At 41.5% G+C, this 19,864-nt stretch overlaps 1 long non-coding RNA gene across 2 annotated transcripts in view; it reads left to right on the top strand.

Annotated features, from left to right (window-relative positions):
• Positions 1–9,848: 9,848 nt before the first annotated feature.
• LOC141160950 (uncharacterized) overlaps positions 9,849–19,864 on the top strand; it is a 162,355-nt gene continuing 152,339 nt past the window's right edge. The window contains exons 1-3 of one of the 2 annotated variants that reach the window (XR_012250592.1): positions 9,849–9,951; positions 10,946–11,152; positions 11,654–11,811. This is a non-coding gene — a long non-coding RNA (uncharacterized lncRNA). Of the gene's footprint in view, positions 9,952–10,945; positions 11,519–11,653; positions 11,812–19,864 lie in introns of both variants that reach the window. The other variant, XR_012250591.1, reaches the window with a different exon arrangement.

Here is a 19,864-nt window from a genome sequence, read left to right as displayed (position 1 = left end):
GAAGTGAATTTATTCCGAAAAAAAAAAGTTTTTGAGATTTTCTTACAAAAATGCTATAAAATGTAGGTCTTCTAATGTAATGAAAAATAAAAAGGATGTTTAAAAATTCTGGCAACATAAAGTAGACATTTGCTAAGAAACAAATAAAGTCAAACTTGTCATATGAGTTGAAAAATGGAGCTACACTATTGAAGGCCAAATGGGCTTATCCTAGATATTTCAGAAGCAGAAATGTCACCTTAAAGAGTAACCATGATGTAATTTTTATTTCAGAAATCAATCATAAATATGAAAGTAAGAAACTTTTTATTATATCTTATCAGGGAAATCTACTTCTTTCTCCACCAGGACTTATAATTAATTTTCAAAATTCTCAATTCCTGGTTAAAATCTGCATTCAATGAAGACAGATTTTTACATTATTGAGATAGGACATGGCAGTAATATAGGGAGAGAGGAAGATGATGGAGAACCAAGAATCAGAGCTCCAATCCTACTCCTCTCCCCTCCTTTCTACGTAGAATCTTATAAAAACCAACTGTATCCTCCTATATCAGTAAGGTAAAAATCTGTCTTCACTGTATGCAGATTTAACTCAGCAACTGAGATTTTTTTTAAATGAATGGTCAGTCATGTAGGAGAAAGCAGCTGATTTCTCTAATAAGATATACTGCAAAGTTTCTAATTTTTTTGTGTACTACTAATTTATTAAATAAAAATTAAAGCAATACAAAATACTGTATACTGCAAAGAGATTTTACCGGATGAAAAAACATAACTGCTTTATTTCAGAAACTTGGCTTAATTTGTTAACAGGTTTTTGCACAGGTAGTGGTGGACAAAGCATTGGTGCAAACTATACAACTACACAGTGATCCAGTAGGATAGTGAATAGAGATGAGCAGACCCGTGGAAGTTTGAGTTCTGGTACCCGACCCAAACTTTAGTTCAAAGTTCAGTTCGGGTACCAGGACAGTACATGAACTTGAACCTGAGCCCCATTTAAAACAATGGAGACCCGAACTTTGGATCTGGAAAAAATCTCTCTCTAGCTGCAATGGACTTCCCCTTGAACTCCGAAAATAGCAACGGATTTCCGGGAGAAGTCCATGTTTGACCTTTATCACTGGACCTAATTTATATGTATGACACGACAACTCAATGTATAGAAGAATATAATATATATTTTTTATTGGTTAAAAAGACTAAAAGTATAACAGAAATAGATGGAGGGATACACAACTAAGAGGGGCTGTTTGGGAAAGATGGTACTGAAATACACTTATTGTCATGAAAATTCATATTAAATGCCTGAACAGCACTTAATACATCCAAATGAGATAAAACATAAATTAAACAATAAAGTGCAAGGTGCTGATATAAATCTCATAAATGTAAACATGAGTTTATAAGATGGCTAGAACTACATAGGTGTTTATATGATCAATGAATATATATAAACAAATAAATAAATCAATAAACAGATGACTACATACAGCAGGCAGTAGATAAAAGAGTAAATGAAAGTGTATAAAGACCCAGTTGGCCCGATCCAACGCGCGTTTCGCCGAAGCTTTGACGAGGAAGAAGCTCCGGTGAAACGCGCGTTGGATCGGGCCAACTGGGTCTGTATACACTTTCATTTACTATCTTATCTACTGCCTGCTGTATGTAGTCATCTGTTTATTGATTTATTTATTTATTTATTTATTTATTTATTTATATATATTCATTGATCATATAAACACCTATGTAGTTCTAGCCATCTTATAAACTCATGTTTACATTTATGAGATTTATATCAGCACCTTGCACTTTATTGTTTAATTTATTTTCTTGTATGTCTGCCATCTTAGACCTCAGTTCACATTGTCTGGTTTTTTGACTTGTTTGCATTCTGTGCAATTTAAGGGTGTGGCATGCCCTTTGTTGAGCTGATTGGTATATATGTAGCTTACCACGGGCCTAGGTGGTCTGGAGTTGGGACCCGGTCCTATTTGTCTACCCTTTTATATGCATTACTTCAACTTTGATATACAGTAAGGTTTTTAATATAGGCAGTATAGGTACCGTCCCAATTTAGGGTCACCTTGCCGCTGGTGGGACGGCTTGTATACTTTTTTTGATCAAAAATAGTTCACTAAGTACCCTATATTTATTATGCAACTTTGCTTTACATTTATATATAATTATGGTAGGGTATGAGATATATTTTTGTCTTGCTTCTTTTTTGCTAGTGTGAACATGCCTCTGTTTCTTGTATGTCTGCCATCTTAGACCTCAGTTCACATTGTCTGGTTTTTTGACTTGTTTGCATTCTGTGCAATTTAAGGGTGTGGCATGCCCTTTGTTGAGCTGATTGGTATATATGTAGCTTACCACGGGCCTAGGTGGTCTGGAGTTGGGACCCGGTCCTATTTGTCTACCCTTTTATATGCATTACTTCAACTTTGATATACAGTAAGGTTTTTAATATAGGCAGTATAGGTACCGTCCCAATTTAGGGTCACCTTGCCGCTGGTGGGACGGCTTGTATACTTTTTTTGATCAAAAATAGTTCACTAAGTACCCTATATTTATTATGCAACTTTGCTTTACATTTATATATAATTATGGTAGGGTATGAGATATATTTTTGTCTTGCTTCTTTTTTGCTAGTGTGAACATGCCTCTGTTTCTTGTATGTCTGCCATCTTAGACCTCAGTTCACATTGTCTGGTTTTTTGACTTGTTTGCATTCTGTGCAATTTAAGGGTGTGGCATGCCCTTTGTTGAGCTGATTGGTATATATGTAGCTTACCACGGGCCTAGGTGGTCTGGAGTTGGGACCCGGTCCTATTTGTCTACCCTTTTATATGCATTACTTCAACTTTGATATACAGTAAGGTTTTTAATATAGGCAGTATAGGTACCGTCCCAATTTAGGGTCACCTTGCCGCTGGTGGGACGGCTTGTATACTTTTTTTGATCAAAAATAGTTCACTAAGTACCCTATATTTATTATGCAACTTTGCTTTACATTTATATATAATTATGGTAGGGTATGAGATATATTTTTGTCTTGCTTCTTTTTTGCTAGTGTGAACATGCCTCTGTTTCTTGTATGTCTGCCATCTTAGACCTCAGTTCACATTGTCTGGTTTTTTGACTTGTTTGCATTCTGTGCAATTTAAGGGTGTGGCATGCCCTTTGTTGAGCTGATTGGTATATATGTAGCTTACCACGGGCCTAGGTGGTCTGGAGTTGGGACCCGGTCCTATTTGTCTACCCTTTTATATGCATTACTTCAACTTTGATATACAGTAAGGTTTTTAATATAGGCAGTATAGGTACCGTCCCAATTTAGGGTCACCTTGCCGCTGGTGGGACGGCTTGTATACTTTTTTTGATCAAAAATAGTTCACTAAGTACCCTATATTTATTATGCAACTTTGCTTTACATTTATATATAATTATGGTAGGGTATGAGATATATTTTTGTCTTGCTTCTTTTTTGCTATTGTTTAATTTATGTTTTATCTCATTTGGATGTATTAAGTACTGTTCAGGCATTTAATATGAATTTTCATGACAATAAGTGTATTTCAGTACCATCTTTCCCAAACAGCCCTTCTTAGTTGTGTATCCCTCCATTATTTCTGTTATACTTTTAGTCTTTTTAACCAATAAAAAATATATATTATATTCTTCTATACATTGAGTTGTCGTGTCATACATATAGGTTAGGTCTGATAGAGACACATCTACATAATTATTATATTTTCTGTGCTTTTAATATATTCTTTATCACTGGACACCTAACTGTCGGGTACGAACCTCAAACTTTCAAGTTCAGGTTCGCTCATCTCTATTAGTGAGTCCATTGGAATCTTAATGTCAGGTTCACATCAGATTTAACCATGCATCAGTGGCTACCTTTGAGTTACCATATGAAACCTTGAAAAATGGGATTCAGGCCTATTTGCCAACTGGGGAATTGATGTTAATGAGTCATTTTGGACCTCAATTTTGGCAGTGTCTGTCTTTTTGAGGGGGGGGGGTACAAAACATGGCTGACTGTTTTTATGCCCAGTACAATAAATGAGATAACACCCATGCTAACTTACAAAAACTAGAATCAAAAGGAGGAAGGAGATTACAACATCTCCGAAACGCGTAAGGGATAGGATGAAGCTTTCCAGGCTTCCGTCAATGTGCACTTGTGTGGCCCCACACACCGTTTCTTTTCCCTACACGCGGGCCTACAAGCGGCAGGCTAGCCATCGGCCGGGGCTCCCTGCATGCTCCTACCGCGATCTATGTCTGCAAGCCCATAGCACTCTCTGCCTTCAAGGAGGATCTTCATAACAGTGTCACTGACTTTTCATCTCACCGTGCCGGCACCAGTGATGGATTTAACAGGTTTTATTCACAGTACATTGGTGTGATGAGATAAGACATGGAGAATGAAGCATAGATATTAAAGTTAGAGCTTTAGATTAGAGCGTAGATTAGAGGTAACAGGAGAATCCTCTCTTCAGTCCTGATGCATGTGTTGCCCAAAATGGCACTGATCACAAGAAGAAAGTGAGTAAACAACATAGGAGGAGTTGCAGAAAGAGAGATATTATGGGAAAGCACAGTCATAACTCACAATTATTGATTGATTGTGGGGGTTATGTTCCCACAGAGTTTTTTTCAGGAGTTTTTGGAGGAGAATCTCTCTAACTCTCTAATCAAAGCTTGTGATTTTTTTGCTCATTGTTTTTTGGAAAGAATCTTCTTCTAATTTCCTGAAAAATACCCAGTGTGAGCATACCTATAAATATTAAAAAATCAAGGAGTTTTATATGCAGATATGTAAGAAGTGGGCCACTTTGCTGCTCTTTCATATAGGTGCTCTACTGTCTATGTTCACCCTTGGTGGAAGCTGTAGCATCTCAGCTGCATTGATTTGAAAAAGGCTAAACTGCATCAAAGCTTACAACCAATGGACAGATGCGACTTGATTGTGCTTTATTCTGTTTATGTTTTTGTAATGGGGAGACCAGAAGCTGTGCATTCTCTGTAGCCTGGACTTACTCATTTCCATACAAGACACCAATACTGGCATTAACTGTATAATTTGATGTATATTTCCAAGCATCCAATATGTTGACACTTGAACTTATAGAGAGTTGCCAGCAGAATAAAACGGTTACAATTAGAGTCTCTGACTCTCTCCTTCTGTTCTGGTGCATGTAAGCTAGTTTCATCAACTGGAACAACAGTATACTTGCATTCACTTTAATTTATCAATACTTATTGCAGGCCCTGTCACAATCTTAGGATAATTTCACACTGACACTTGATGAAGCTAACTACCCTCGTCATCTCACTGCTGTTTTCATATCCAGACAGTCTACTCCTAAACATGCAGAACACCTTTCAGAGAGTCTTGCTTAACTTCATGCTACACTCCTAGGTCACTTCAAATGCTGTCTTTCTTTGGCCTACACTGACTATTCAAGGTGCACCTATCTGTTCATTCCTCTCTGCACTCATCTTAACCCTTCACAAAGGGCATTTGGCCTCAACATCTAGGACACTTACAGCATTCCACAGGTGGCTTAGGCACCATCCCCAATATCGGCTGTCATGCAGCAATGCAGTCTTCTACACTGTTCTTCCTTTCTAACTGACCCAACCACTTGGTCAGAACGCTCAATAAATACTTCCCCTCTTTGCTGATCATTTGTACCCTCCATACTTAAAAGCTTTTCACAACCAGCACTTACAGCTGGAACTCAAACAGCATTCAATTAAACCCAATCATACCTGATACATTTTTTGTGAAAATCAAGCAATAGTGGCTCTTTGGAAATGAACTTTACACATAAATGTAATTTGTGTAACATAAATTATAATGCAAATGCTTAAGCTGGCCACATTTCAACCAGAATAATTTGCCAACTTGGCAGTAAAGTGGAATATATATGTAGCGCCCCGAGGGTTCGGCCGCTACAGGGGTATTGCACCTCTGCCAGAGGAGAGATATTCCACTCCCAGGTAAGGATGGAGTATGGACCAGGGCTCAGTTAGCTGCATACAGCACACTCACCCCATTTCCGAGGGACAGCTCAACGGTACTCCCATTAGACAGAAATGCAGGTACGACAGACCATGTCCCTGGCTGGAGTGGGGAGGGGGGAGGAAAACCCAGTGATGTAGGAGCAGATAGGGGTTGGTTCCTGAGCGTAGGTAGGAGCCCATTGGTTGCTGGTCACCTGGGCTCATGGCTAGAGGGAGGTATAAAAGGTGGGCACCATCTTAGGACAGGGAGCAGAGTCAGTCTGTGCAGAGAGAGGAGGTGAAGGGGAGCTGTGGTTCCTTCTCAGCCCAGCTCCACGAGAAAGGAGAAGAAGGAGGAACAGAAAAGAGGAGAAGAAGAGACAGAGGAACAGAGGGGCTCAGGAACAAGAAGGTGGAAGGGACCCTAAGAACCCACGAGAATACCGGGTGAAGGGTCAGGCAGATTAAGGGTACCGGATCCCAAGTTGGTGGAGGAGAAACAACCCTCAGCCAAAGACCGGAGGCTGTGACCATTTATTGGTGCAGCACCTCATCAAACCTGCTAGGAAGGCACCATAAAGGACAGCGGGGAACGGGGCCCACGTTTACCCGCGCAGGTCCGCGGCAGCTGGACAAAAGTGGGTCACTGGTGAGGCAGGCCAGAGGAAGGATTGAAGGGGGTCCTGAGCCATACTTCTGAGCTGCCTGGGAGTTGACCGAGCCCCACACCTGGTGGACGCAGCACTGCTCGGGCGGTGACTGCTGACAGAAGTGACCCGGAACAAATGAATTGTGAGTAAAGACCCTGGACTGTAACTTGTTGTCTGTGTGCTCCTTCGCGCCTCCAGCACTACCGGTACTGGGACTCTCACCACCATCACTCCCACCATTCACTACACTGCCCTGGGGCTGCACTCTTCCCGTGGGGAGTCACACCACCTCAGCTGCACCCAACATCAGCCCCAGCGGTCGGCCCTGCAGTGGCGGTTCCTAATGACCGCAAATCCACGGGTGGCGTAGTCGGACATTACCTAAAACATATAAAAGGCTGCCACTGGTCTGACCACCCTGAGCCATGGGACCGGGTCGCCACTACTGCTCCCAGCATTGCCCTGATGCCCATTCCCGAGTGCCCCACGGCCCAGGGGGCGAGTCATATATATACTGCTGATAAGGGAATCTCAGTCTAATCACATAAGAAAACAACAAGCAAAAAAGTGACAAGAGTCTCCGCCCTCTAAGGGTAGGGCTACATCGAGTCATATGTCACACAACATTGAAAACACAGCGACAAATTACAACATTGGATGTAATGATTTCCTATGGTGTCAAGCTGCGACTTGCGATATACAGGTGTTTCTCACAAAATTAGAATATCATCAAAAAGTTAATTTATTTCAGTTCTTCAATACAAATACATATATTATATAGAGTCATTACAAACAGAGTGATCTATTTCAAGTGTTTATTTTTGTTAATGTTGATGATTATGGCTTACAGCCAATGAAAACACAAAAGTCATTATCTCAGTAAGTTAGAATACTTCATAACAACAGCTTGAAAACTGTTTTTAAAATCCAAAATGTTGTCCTACTGAAATGTATGTTCAGTAAATGCACTCAGTACTTGGTCGGGGCTCCTTTTGCATCAATTACTGCATCAGTATGGCGTGGCATGGAGACGATCAGCCTGTGGCACTGCTGAGGTGTTATGGAAGCCCAGGTTGCTTTGATAGCAGCCTTCAGCTCGCCTGCATTGTTGGGTCTGGTGTCTCTCATCTTCCTCTTGACAATACCCCATAGATTCTCTATGGGGTTAAGGTCAGGTGAGTTTGCTGGCCAATCAAGCAGAGTGATACTGTTGTTTTTAAACCAGGTATTGGTACTTTTGGCAGTGTGGACAGGTGCCAAGTCCTGCTGAACAGTGAAATTTCCGTCTCCAAAAAGCTTGTTGGCAGAGGGAAGCATGAAGTGCTCTAAAATTTCTTGGCAGATGGCTGCGCTGACTTTCGTCTTGATAAAACACGGTGGCCCTACACCATCAGATGACATGGCTCCCCAAACCATCACTGATTGTGGAAACTTCACACTAGACCTCAAGCAGCTTGGATTGTGGCCTCTCCACTCTTCCACCAAACTCTGGGACCTTGATTTCCAAATGAAAATTGGAACTCTTGGGCCTTGTGGAGTGTGTCAATGACTGCCTTCTGGACATCTGTCAAGTCAGCAGTCTTGCCCATGTGGAGCCTACTGAAACAGACTAAGGGACCTCTTTAAATGCTTAGGAAGCCTTTTCAGGTGTTTTTTTGGTAATTATTTTAATTTACTGAGATAATGACTTTTGTGTTTTCATTGGCTGTAAGCCACAATCATCAACATTAACAAAAATAAAAACTTGAAATAGATCACTCTATAGAATATAAGAGTTTCACATTTTGTATTGAAGAACTGAAATAAATTAACTTTTTGATGATATTATAATTTAGTGAGATGCACCTGTACTGTGACTGCGACACAGAGTTACATATGTTTCCAAATGTGTAGGATTTTCTGTTGCTGGTTACAAATCATATGTCACAAACTTGTTGACTTCAATGCAAGTCACACACTACATGCAGCTTGTCTGCAACTTGGCTATTTTATTTACACCAAAATCAGATCTCTGAAATAGTTGTGTGACAGCAGGGTGAAGACAGTTTGCACAAATGTTTTTGTTGCCCAATTTTTCTGAGAGTTAGTGTTGTGTGACACGTGTCACCATTTAGCCCTGGATATATTTTTACAAGGTAACAGTAGCAGATTTGTAATCCTTGCAGCACTGTAGCTTTGAAAGTGGAAAACTCAGACTTGCAGAAGGATCCAAACACCTAATGTAAACTCATTAAAAATAACGTAAATTAAACAAACTTCATTTAATCACAGGTCATTGTTTTATTTATTAATTACAGGTTCAGAAAATTAATTTTTTAAAATAGTCAAGATAAATGGCTCTTGAAAAATAATAATAGATCTGGATATTGGTCATTAAAATATATATTATAGCATTCTGTTTCCTCTTTCGTGTTATTTAGCAATTTAGTTCTATGACAAATATCTACAAATATGTGCTTTGTGCTTTTTTGTAGTAGTCCAGAAATTGATTGACATTACCGGTTGTTCATAAGGAAATACAAATTTGTCAGCATTTTGCGGTATGAACCTTGGGACTCTGTACAGCAGAACAATTTATTTCCAATGAGCATGCACAAAGTAAGATTTATGACTTTTGCTTCTCAGATGACATTCCTTACATAGTTGCCGAGCGACAGCAAATTAAACAGAGCTGTGAATACTATAGGGCGTGTTTTTGTAATGAGGGAGAAGAGACAGTGGCAATAAGAAGATAATTAAGGTAACAACATGTGAAAAATTAAAGTGTTTCTGTCTCTCATTTTTGAATCTCCGAGTATAAACTTTGCAGTTGTTAATTTAATTGCTGATGTTCACTGTATCCCTGTAGAATATTAAGGATTAATCATCTGCTTCATTCCAACAAGAGATAAGACCTGGGTGAATTTAAATATTACTGGTTTAACCCTATCATCGTCTAATTTGACTCAATTAACATTTTTAATTAACAGTGTATATTTATTTAGTAAGAATTGTAATTATTTTATTTCTAACTCGGCTGCTATTGCTATCACAATTCTCATGTCATTTGACACAGATCTATTTAATTCACCCATTTCTCATTATTTTGAAAACTGCCTTCAACAAATATTAATACAATCAGATTATACAAACACTGTAACAAAGATGGGATGAGATATTTTCATTATAATCGTGAAGGTAAACATCAGCATTACAAGATTCTCTCAATATGGAGGATGCAGAGGTCTGCGGTATCCTTCAGTGCCATAATCTTCTCCAACTAAAACAAAAGGTAGGAAATTTTGCTTTTCTTCCAAATAGTATGTAATATGTTAAAGGAGTTTTCTGGTCCAAATCGATAAGTCTACAGTCATTCTGTGTGACTGCAGACTTATGAATATCCCTAGTGATTGCACTATGGGCTGCAGTGATTTGCCAGTTTCAGACCCGGGAACAGAGGCTATGTATGTCTTATACATACTCCCGACAAGTGGGTGTGGCCTCTCTCCCGTACACTTGTTTACACTGGCTGGGAGTATGTATAACTCATACATACCCTCCAGTCCCCAGGTCTGAAACCGGCTCATCCCCGCAAGGCACAGTGCGCACGCTGGGGGGGATTCATAAGTCTGCAGTCACACAGAGTGACTGCAGGCTTATTGATTTGGTCCAGACAACCCCTTTAATAGTAGGGATTCAAGGGGTTGTTCAGGAATTAAATATTGAAGACCTATCCATAGAATGTGTATTGGAATTACCTTCTTATATTAGAAATTCGGGAGATGTACTTCAGAGGTTGTAGGATGTCACCTTTAAACCCGATATGTATTTAATTTCTGGGGACGTTGAGTCCCTATATACACATATTGACCATAGCTATTGTCTTCATGCGGCTTGTTTTTTTCTGACTAATAAGGGCATGGATAAGGAATTGATGGAGTTTCTGTTAAATCTTTTGGAATTTGTGCTCACTCATAATTAATTTACTTTTAAGGACCGTTTTTTTCTCCAATTGAAGGATGAGGCAATGGGGGCGACTTGTGCGCCCTCATTACGCCAACCTATTCATGGGTTTTTGGGAATGTGAGCACATGCTGCCCTGCCTCCATACCTTCTCAGGACCATTGGTGGTAAGCTGGAGGCATTTCATTGATGATGTCCTATTTATCTGGCAGGGCAACAAAAAGGAGCAAGATCAATTCCTGAAGCATTTGAATGACAATACCTGGAATGTAAAATTGACATTTAATATTACAACAAAAACAATAGATTTTCTTAATTTGCAGTTAACAATTGGCTCACTTGGGGATATACACAGAACCATTTTTTCAAAAAATGACGAGCACCAATTCACTATTACATGCGAGGTCAACTCATCCTAGACACACAATGCGGGTGATTCCAAAGGGTCAATTTATTCGTGCAAAGAGAATATGTGACACGGAGGAGGAATTTGAAGTCCAAGCTAAATCTGACTGAAAGGTTCTTACATCGTGAGTACAGACTGGATGATATAAATCAAGGATATTGTCAAGTTAAATGTATTAATCGGGATGCACTATTTCAACACAAAAATAAAAAGCAAAATGATTTTCAATTACGTGTCACCAACCATCATGCCAGATGGAAGGAGATGTCGGGAATTTTAAGTACATTCTGGCCCATTCTTAAGATCCCGAATTGGTGAAATTGATTGATGATAGACCTCATTGTGGCAAGAAGAAGTAAGACAATAGGCGACACATTGGTACACTGTCATTACGTCTCTCCAAGATCAACCTACATTTTTGATTCGAAAGGACTGAAATAGGGTTTCAGAGCATGTCGAGACTGCAGTGCATGTTATTATATGGTGAAAAGTGAGTTTTTTGTTAATTCTACCAAACAACGTACATTTAAAATTGTTCATTCTATCAATTTCAATTGTAGAACAACCTCGTGATTTACTATCTCACATGTTCATGTAACCTGATCTATATTGGTCTCACCTCCAGGCAGTTACGTGTGCGTATTTTAGAACATGTACCGGATATTAAAACAGCAAGATCAATACAGGATGGGGGAGATGAGGAAAGACAACAACTTCTGAATTTAAAAACCTTACCTGCCTATTTCCGTGAATCCCATCCGACTGGCCCCATTTGTTCTCCAGGTGAGAGGGATAGATGTGGTCCATTTAGGCATACGTGGGGTTAATCTAATGAATAAGTTGGCACGTAAAGAGTGTCACTGGATCACTACACTCTGGACAATGGAATCATTTGATCTGAATGACCAATGGGGTTTTTCGAGTTTTTTATAAGGCATGTATTGACTCTCTGGATATAAGATTTGATATCCTTAAAAACAAAAATGATATCTCTTTCTGGTTCTGAGTTGCTGCTTATCTATTCCTCGTCCCGGGCATACATATATGTTTTTAACTTTCGTTTTAGTTTTTTAGCCTTGTGTGTATTTTAACATGAGTAGTGAGCATTTTGTAAATTGCTTTTTGTAATTGGTACAGGTTTGTGTTTCACAGTAAATTGCTTTATGTAATTGGCAGACGTGGGCATCTCAGAGTCATGAGCCTTGGTTAGTATAATAGCTAAATCTTGCTGGTCACTGGATATTAGTTAATACAAGAAACCACATTCTTATTTCTTGTGAATTACAAGTTACTTTTTGCACTATGCACTTTATATTGAATCATGTCTTCTATTAGTGAAATATATAAAAGGTAAACCCTTTATCTTCTATTGGATCATGCTGCTGTAGATGCCTTTTAGCCCCCCCCCTTATTATCACACATTTTGTATCACGTCTTTTTTTAATTGTTATGTGGTGTCTCTAATAAAAATTTGTCAATTATTTGTGAAACTATTTCTGGCTATTTTTTGCTGATCTGATTAGACTGTGTAGGATTTCTATCCATAGATTTGGTATGACAGATGGTACTGTACCTCTGCAGGTCAGCATTAATTGTTAAAAAATATACAGAATGCAATAATTGTAAAGCTCTAAGATATAGGTGGAGATAAAGGCAGTTGAAACACTCCATTAAAGCAATTTGATAGTCGTAGAGAAAATGCAAAAAAGTGTTGGAGTATACAGCAGTGTAAGGCTTATGCTACTGAGACTTTATTAAGTAGATAGTAAATGGCGATGTGCAGGGCCGGCGTCAGCAAGTGCTGGGGCCCTGAGCAGATGCAGGGGCCCACTCACTGTCGGGGACCCCTGCATGCTATGAGACCCGTGAGCGGTGCGGTGCCAGCGCCAGCCTCCCCGCTTGCTCAGGGCACCGGCACAATGCTACAATACTTACCTCTCCCCGTGCCTCCGCAGAAGCTCCAGTCACTTCCACGGCTGCTGCACTGTGGCGTCTCAGGTCAGAGGGCGCGGTGACGTCTTTACACTGCGCTCTCTCCTGAGCAGTCACAGGCAGCGCAGAGCAGGAAGACGCCGGCGCGGGTGAGGAGTCTGGAGCAGCAGCAGCAGGTGAGAAGTGAGGTGAGTATTTGCTTTTTTGTTTTTTAATATATGGAGGCATGGGGCATTATAAGGTGGGGAGATGACATCCTGCATGGGGCATTATAAGGGGGGGTGACATCCTGCATGGGACATTATAAGAGGGGGTGACATCCTGCATGGGGCATTATAAGAGGGGGTGACATCCTGCATGGGGCATTATAAGGGGGGAACAGCCTGCATGGGGGATTATAAAGGGGGGTGACATCTTGCATGGGGCATTATGTGGGGGGAACAGCCTGCATGTGGCATTATAAGGGGGGGTGATATCCTGCATGGAGCATTATAAATGGGTGTGATATCGTGCATGGGGCATTATAAGAGGGGGTGACATCCTGCATGGGGCATTATAAGAGGGGGTGACATGCTGCATGGGGTATTATAAGAGGGGGTGACATCCTTCATGGGGCATTATGTGGGGGGAACAGCCTGCATGGGGGATTATAAGGGGGTTGACATCCTGCATGGGGCATTAGGAGAGGGGGTGACTTCCTGCGTGGGGCATTATAAGAGGGGGTGACATACTGCATGGGGTAATATAAGAGGGGGTGACAACCTGCATGGGGCATTATATGGAGGGGGGAGGTGACATCCTGCATGGGGCATTATATGGGGATGGGAGAGGTGACATCCTGCATGGGGCACTATAAGAGGGGATGACATCCTGCATGGGGCATTATATAGGGGGAGGGGTGACATCCTGCATGGGGCATTATATGAGGGGTGACATCCTGCCTGGGGCATTATAAGGGGGGAACAGCCTGCATGGGGCATTATTAGGTGGGGTGACATCCTGCATGGGGCATTATGTGGGGGGAACAGCCTGCATGGGGCATAATAAGGGGGGGGTGATATCCTGCATGTGGCATTATAAAAGGGTGTGATATCCTACATGGGGCATTATAAGAGGGGGTGACATGCTGCATGGGGTATTATAAGAGGGGGTGACATCCTGCATGGGGCATTATGTGGGGGGAACAGCCTGCATGGGGGATTATAAGGGGGGTGACATCCTGCATGGGGCATTATGAGAGGGGGTGACATACTGCATGGGGTACTATATAAGGGGGTGACATCCTGCATGGGGCATTAAATGGAGGGGGGAGGTGACATCCTGCATGGGGCATTATATGGGGGGAGAGGTGACATCCTGCATGGGGCATTATAAGAGGGGATGACATCCTGCATGCGCATTATATTGGGGGAGAGGTGACATCCTGCATGGGGCATTATATGAGGGGTGACAACCTGCATGGGGCATTATAAGAGGGGGTGACATCCTTCATGGGGGATTATGTGGGGGGAACAGCCTCCACGGGGCATTATAAGGGGAGGGGGTGACATCCTGCATGGGGCATTATAAGGGGGTGACATCCTGCATGGGGCATTATAAGGGGGGGTGACATCCTACATGGGGTATTATAAGGGGGTGACATCCTGCATGGGGCATTATAAGAGGGGTGACATCCTGCATGGGGCATTATAAGAGGGGGTGACATCCTTCATTTGGTATTATAAGAGGAGGTGACATCCTGCATGGGGCATTTTAAGAAGTGGTGACATCCTACATGGGGCATTATGTGGGGGGAACAGCCTGCATAGGGCATTATAAGGGGGGGTGACATCCTGCATGGGTCATTATAAGAGGATGTGACATCCTGCATGGGATATTATAAGAGGGGGTGACATCCTGCATGGGGCATTATAAGAGGGGGTGACATCCTGCATGGGGTACAATAAGAGGGGGTAACATACTGCATGGGGCATTATATGGGGGGGAGAGGTGACATCCTGCATGGGGCATTATATGGGGGGGAGCGGTGACATCTTCCATTTGGCATTATAAGAGGGGATGACATCCTGCACGGGGCATTATATAGGGGGAGAGGTGACATCCTGCATGGGGCATTATATGTTGGGTGACATCCTGCATGGGGCATTAAATGAAGGAAGACATCCTGCATGGGGCATTATAAGAGGGGGTGACATCCTGCATGGGGAAATATGTGGGGGGAACAGCCTGCATGGGGCATTATAAGGGGAGGGGGTGACATCCTGCTTGGGGCATTATAAGGGGGGTGACATCCTGCATGGGGCATTATAATAGGGGGTGACATCCTGCATGGGGCATTATGTGGGGGGAACAGCCTGCATGGGGCATTATAGGGAGAAGTGACATCCTGCATGGGGCATTAGAATGGGGTGATATCCTGCATGGGGCAATATAGGGTGGTGACATCCTGAATGGGGCATAATATGGGAGCAGAGGTGACATCCTGCATTGGGCATTATATAAGTTGAGAGGTGACATCTTGCATGGGGCATTATATGAGGGTTGACATCTTGCATGGCGCATTATATGAAGGGCGACATCCTACATGGGGAAATATAAGAGGGGGTTACATCTTGCATGGGGCATTATAAGAGGGGGTGACATCCTGCATGTGATATTATAAGAGGGGGTGACATCCCGCATGGGGCATTATAAGAGGGGGTGACATCCTGCATGGGGCATTATGTGGGGGGAACAGCCTGCATGGGGCGTCATAAGTTGGGTGACATCATGCATGGGGCATTATAAGGGGGGTCACATCCTTGCATGGGACATTATAAAGAGGTGACATCCTGCATGGGGCATTATAAGGGAGGGGAGAGGTGAGATCCTGCTTGGGGCATTATAAGGGAGGGGAGAGGTGACATCCTGCATGGGGCATTATGTGGGGGAACAGACTGCATAGGGCATTATATGGGGGGAACAGCCTGTGTGGGGCATTATTTTGGGGCCAGTATTCTGTATGGAGCATTATAAGGGTCCAGTTTCCTGTGCAGAACGTAATATGGGAGCCAGTATCATGCATGGAGAATTATTTGGAGGCCAGTATTCTGTATGGAGCATTATAAGGGGGCCAGTATTTTGTACAGAGCGCAATATTGGGGACAGCCTGTGTGCGGTTGCAATTGCCATGTCGCAATAGTACATACCTGGTCCATAAGGCCCAGGGACGTACTATTACTGACAATGTCAGAAAGGAGTTAACCATTCCAGTGTAATTTTTTTGTTTTATTGCTGAAGTAGTGCTTCTAATGTTAGCTATATGTCACCTTCCGGCGTCTTCACCTTTTTGCGTCGCAAAAAGTGCTCAATGCTAGTCTATGAGAGACTGAATTAGTCTCTCATAGACTTGTATTGAGTTGTGGATTTGTGCTCCCTCCAGCAAACACTGGAGAAATCCAATAGGAGACAAACTAGAGTGGTGGCGATAGAAGGGAAAGATGGCAGCAGGTAAGTATCAGACAGAGTGCAAGAACCTTATATTCAAAGCACTACTACAGCAATAAAATAAAAAAACACTGGAGTGGTGCTTTAAATATGCATAACCATTTCTTATCACCATTTCTCTTCTATTGCCTCTGTGTTACACTGTATATTGCTGGCAGCAGAATGAGTTAACTGAGAACCCACCTATTAGCCCATTCTGACAGTCTGATGGGGTGCTATGAGCTAGCAGACAATTGAGCAGAACACAAATAGGTGTCATTGACGGAATGAAAGTTATGCTACATACAACATTAGGTATTATGGCAGTGGAGGAATGGGACTGAGTACAATATTCACCCATCTGATGGTGTTGTGGTCAGATGCTACATCATCTTGCTGAGACTGAGACCAGTGATCTAGCATACAGTCAACTCTAAAAGTGTTGGCACCCTGAAAATTGTTCCAGAGAATGACGTATTTCCCCCAGAAAATGATTGCAATTACACATAATTAGCTATACACATGTATATTTCATTTGTGTGTATTGGAACAACACAAAAAACTGAGAAAAAAAGGCAAATTGGACATAATTTCACACAAAACCCCAAAAATGAGCGGGACAAACTTGTTGGCACCTTTCCAAAATGGTGGGTAAACAACCTTGTTGCACTCATGTGATGCTTGTTCAAATTCACTTGTGGCAAGTAACAGATTTGGGCAATATGAAAATCACACCTGAAACAAGATAAAAAGGGAGAAGATGACTCAATCTTTTCATTGTATGTCTGTACGTGCCACACTAAGCATGGAGAACAGAAAGAGGAGAAGACAGCTGTGTAAGGACTGAGAACCAAAATTGTTGAACAATGTCAACAATCTCAAGGTTACAAGTTCATCTCCAGATATCTTGATGTTTCTTTGTTCATGGTGCGCAACATAATCAAGAAGTTTACAACCCATGGCAGTGTAGCTAATCTCCCTGGACGTTGATGGCAGAGAAAATGCATGATAATACAGATGGTGGAAAAGCAGCCCAATCAAGTTCCAAAGAAATTCAAACTGTCTTTCGAGCTCTGGGTGCATCAGTGCCATCGCGAATGGTATGATATATTTATTTTTTCTCTATGACAATTTGTTGCCAGTGCCACTTGTTCATTAAACATACATTTTGGATACAAGTATAATGTTTACATAACTTAGAAAAAAAAAACATTTTTATTCTTAGTTAGCCTTGGAAAAATATGGAATCAGCCAGAAATGCTAGGTAGGGTAGACAGGATGACCAAAAATGCTAATGCCAAACCAGTTTGACTGCAATATTTGTGTGATGAGTATGTGTCTCCAATTTGACAAGCTAAACAGGTGTTCCAAAACAAACCTGCACAGATAAATGCTTTAATTTAATGTAATAATTTGCTTGCATATTTTTGCTTAAAGCAGAGTCATTTATTTTGCTCAAGAAGGGTGACATATAAACGAATGGCAAAAGACAGGAATACAGTATAAAAATTCTTCAAGAGCCGACACTATAGTTGTGGGGTGTACGTTTGAAAAAATTATAACTTTAATCCCTCTGCTTATATGGGTGTAAGCGTATGTCCACAGCAAACCGCTGTGGAACTAATGGCACTATGTAAATCAATAAAATAATAATAATAACTAATAGCATATTACGCAGCACATTGAAGTATCAGTTTTTTAACTTAACTAAATTATATAAATGGTCTAAAATTATCTCTTTTGGTGTGACAGATGCATGTATTGCTGTTTTTTCTAGACAGGTGGTGCAAATGGAATAAGGGGTGGCATTTTTACACAGCTGGGTGAAACAATTATCCCTGTTTGGGCAATATAAAGACCGATAGCTTTTTCATGTGCTGTCCAAAAATAATCTTTTTAATTAGAGAGACAAAGCAAATGTACTGTACTGTTTTGAATTTGAAAAAGTAATATCCTCTCAAAAAGAAGTGTAAAAATTACGGCGAATGATGATTAGGGAATTACAAAAGCTTTTTATCAAGCAATTAAAAAATTACACCATTTTTTCTAGAAATAAAAACCATTGCACTGCTTTGAATATAAAGAAGTTACAAGGCCTTGAAAAAAAACATAACCCTGTTTTGAGGGTTCAAAAATTTGAGAGTAGGTTTCCCAGCATCAGGTATACTGTCTAGTATTAAAAAACACAGTGGGCAGCAAGGAAGAGTGTAGTTGACATGGCTATGCAGAGGATGAGGCAGGAGTAAAAATGGGACAGGCAATGAGATGCTTGGCAAGTTAGGGCCAGCAACAGCATCCCTTGTAGCAGCAATACCACATAATATGTGTCTTGATTAGTGATGAGCGAGCATGCTCACTACTGCTCGGTGCTCACCTGAGAATCTCACTGCTCGAGATGCTCGGTGCTCGCCGGGTATTTCCAGGGTTGCTTGGCGGGAGCTCGGGTCCCCTCCCTGCATGTTTGACCCTCTTTAGAGCGCCAATCAACATACAGGGATTGTCTGCCACACACTGTAATGACACAGCCATGTTGGTTGTGGCATTACAGCGACTGGCTGGCCGCACAGCATCATCCGGTCTATATCAGACCTGGCACCGCCATGCTTGTCACAGTCTACTCTGCAATCAGGCAGTGTAGGGAGAGGTGCTGCTGAGCTAGGGAGAGATTCAGCTGCTTATTAGCTAGTGTAGGCATTCTACAAGATTCTCTACATATCCATCTCAACTAACAGTCCTTCTGAGGACTAATCCAGCTGCAGATATATCATTTCTAGGCAGACAGGGTATATAGCAGACTGCAGTGCACATAGCAAGAGGGTCCATTCCAGTTCTGTCTGCTGCTGGTGCTTTGACACATATTTGTAGAATAGCCCCAGGTATCAGGGGCCAGGAATCATTTTTTTATCTTAATCCTGATTAGTTGCTTAAAAAGCAATCAAGAGAACACCGTTTTTCTTTGCCATTTGCTTGTTGGCACTGCAGAATAAAGCCAGGGCCTTTCCATATTACAGCACTAAAAATCCAGCTATTTAAAACTGTGGTTTGTCTGTCACACGGATCACATATAATTTCGCTGAAAATATTGCCATTTCTGGCCTCCATTAAAATTTTGCTTCAGTGTGTCAGCGAAGTTATTGACACCAGTTTGCAGATAAAAATAGTTACCTACAGGCAAGCTATTTAAAACTGTGGTTTGTCCGTCACACGGATCACATATAATTGCACTGAAAATATAGCCATTTCTGGCCTCCATTGAAATTTTGTTGCAGTGTGTCAGCGAACTTATTGACATGAGGTCGCTGTTAAAAATAGTTACCTACAGCCCAGCTATTTAAAACTGTGGCTTGTCCATCACATGGATCACATATAAGTTCGCTCAAAATTCTGCCATTTCTGGCCTCCATTAAAATTTTATTTCAGTGTGTCAGTGAAGTTATTG

The sequence above is a fragment of the Phyllobates terribilis genome, unplaced genomic scaffold (assembly GCF_046119375.1).
Source record: "Phyllobates terribilis strain yellow unplaced genomic scaffold, ASM4611937v1 Scaffold_9__5_contigs__length_417890890, whole genome shotgun sequence".
Classification (NCBI taxonomy): Eukaryota; Metazoa; Chordata; class Amphibia; order Anura; family Dendrobatidae; genus Phyllobates; species Phyllobates terribilis.
The sequence above is the reverse complement of the archived record's forward strand: the minus strand, read 5'-3'. Positions and strand labels throughout refer to the sequence as shown.